This window comes from Phaseolus vulgaris, chromosome 1 (assembly GCF_051622355.1).
Source record: "Phaseolus vulgaris cultivar YP4 chromosome 1, ASM5162235v1, whole genome shotgun sequence".
NCBI lineage: Eukaryota > Viridiplantae > Streptophyta > Magnoliopsida > Fabales > Fabaceae > Phaseolus > Phaseolus vulgaris.
The window spans coordinates 41,146,798-41,149,368 of NC_143498.1; the positions used below are offsets into that span (position 1 = coordinate 41,146,798).

Consider the following 2,571-nt stretch of genomic DNA (forward strand, 5'->3'; position numbering starts at 1 on the left):
CTACTGTACTGAAATGTAGTTTTCCTCTTAGTCTGGTTGCTCTATTGAAATAAAGTTCTTTTTCCTGATTCAAATATCATAATTAAGTCAATCAATATTAAATTACTTAAAATAAAATAAAAAGACTTAGACTTACTTCATTTGTCATACACTTCCATGCTTTAAAAGCCTTTTTATGAACCTATTTTTTCAAAAGAAATGTTAATTACCAATGACTTCAAATAATTAAAATATCAATTTTTTTTAATTTCACTTACTCTTTTAACATTCTCTGAATCAACATTTATTTCTTTATAATTATTTTCAAATTCCTCCCTGTAATAATGGTTGTTAGTAACCAATAAATCAAAAGTACAAAATTAGAAACATATTTTAGATGACTATATTTACATGAAGAGTTCAATGGCAATGGATGGATGTTGGAGTGTCTTAAGATCTTTTTCAAGTGTGACAACTCCAACTGTAAGGTCTTCTGATTTCCTGGATAATAAAATAGTAGAATGTATTCCAAAACAAGATTAACAAAATTAATTAATAAATAATATAAAAACAAAATAAAGAAAAAATGTTATACAAGTTCACCCCTTAGCTAATTTCGTGTTAGTTTTCTCTGTTTTTCTCTTTTTGCTTCTAGGAGTGGCCTGACTTTGTTTCTACATTAAAGTAAACAAAATGTAATGTGTAATATCTAATTCAATAATAAGTTTAATGTAAAATTTAAATTATATACCTCAACAACAATTTCTTCTTGTAGATCTTGGGTCATTACTCCTGGAATACAACTTTGCAATTGAGTGAAAGCAGATTTGATGTTGTTTAAAAGATCAATTTTCATTGCTTCTACTTGCTGTTTTAGCTTAGCTTCCATCTCCTCTTGCATTTTTTCTTTTATCCTTTGAAGCTCAACTTGGGCATTTTTTTGAACTTCATCAACTAATTTTTGTATCTCAATTTGAGATTTTGATCCCCACAAGTATGAAGGCACAACCCCTTTTCCATAGGTTTGTACATATTCATGTCGCTCTTTTCCAAAGACTTGGGAAAATACATCATCGAAAGTTGAATTTTTATCTCGTTCTTCTGAACTAGAAGCAACTGCATCCTCAAGCTTTGACTAAAACACCATGACCTTGCCTAAAAATAACCTCCCTATGTACCAATCAATATGGCCAATGAATGTAAGTTATGCACAGTCATGCACCAAGTTGCAACATTCACTAAGGAATATTTTGCATGTGACATAAAATGACTAATTAAGAAAGAAAGAACACGTTGTATCAAGATCGAATCTTGAAAAGTAATAACATACTAGTTTATTTAAAATAATTATTTATAAAATAAAAATATAAAACTTATTTAAGAAACAGATTAAAGAAAGAGTTAAAAAAATATTCTTATTTTATGTTATTAGAAATGGATTTTTTTTTGAAAAAATAAACACAAATAAATTTTTGTATAAATCCAGTGAATTTCTCCGTCCTTCAATTAGGAAAGAGGATAAAAGAAGGAAGAAACCGACCAAAAGCCACACCATAGCTTTCAATTAAAGCAATATAATTGATATAAATATCTTTAAAATTATTAAACATGTTGTTCATCCTTTTCTAAATTCTTCTAAATATTGCTATCACTTTTAAATTTTAACTCTATGCTTTCGAGGTCCTCTATGTTTGTAAGGAAAAGTAACCTTTCAATTGTCAAAAGTAACCAAAAGTTAGAAATTACTTAAAGATGTTAAAAAAGTTAATTGATGGCAAAAAATTGATATTTGGAAATTGTAAATTGTATAAATTGAGATCTCTTATATCATGATAAGGTTATACACTATCTTTATAAAAGTTTGAACACTTAATTTTTGTGTTTGAAAAATAATGATCAATTCTTGTTTGAAAGTATTCTTAAAAAAAAAATCAAAATTATGTCAAATAACTAAGATTAAGAGAAAAGAAAACTAAAAGAGACATATAACTATACCAACAAGGATAGCACAAATAAATATCTTTTCTACATTTTTATTTACAAATAGATTTGAGAAAATATTTAGAGAAATATTTTCAAATATTCTCTTCTAACCTTTTATGACTTCCTTGTGCCAACCTTCTTTTGCATATTCTTGCTAGTGTTTGTTAAGTTTTTAATCTTTATTTTCCCTCTCTTGTATTCTTATTGTAACTTGAAAATAGGTATAGGTTTTCTTTAGTTTAGGATGTAATCATATCTTCCAATAATCAAATATACCCGGTCATAGTCACTTCGAAGTGGTAAATTACTTTTTTTTTCCTCTTTTTTTAATTATCTTGACATTCATATTATGGTTACCTAAATGCAATTTGTTCTTATATTTATTCGATGACAACAGTGCATGAGAATTTGAAAAATTAACCTTGACATCTTTAGCCAAAATACTCACATAATAACTCAACCTTACTTTGTTTGACCACAACTTCCTACCTAAAGATCATTTAACACTACTTTTAGAAAACACCAGAAATAATTACATTATAAATGACACATTTGCAATAGGAATGACCATAATCTCTTCTTAAACAGTAAAGGAACCCACCACGACCC

The 2,571-nt window shown here is 27.3% G+C and overlaps 1 long non-coding RNA gene across 1 annotated transcript; it reads right to left on the reverse strand.

Annotated features, from left to right (window-relative positions):
* Positions 1 to 408: 408 nt before the first annotated feature.
* LOC137816168 (uncharacterized) lies at positions 409 to 850 on the reverse strand. The gene is made up of 3 exons (XR_016520276.1): positions 731 to 850; positions 583 to 653; positions 409 to 480 (listed from the first exon to the last, which is right to left on the reverse strand). It is a non-coding gene; the product is annotated as an uncharacterized LOC137816168 (long non-coding RNA).
* Between the last annotated feature and the right edge of the window lie 1,721 nt (positions 851 to 2,571).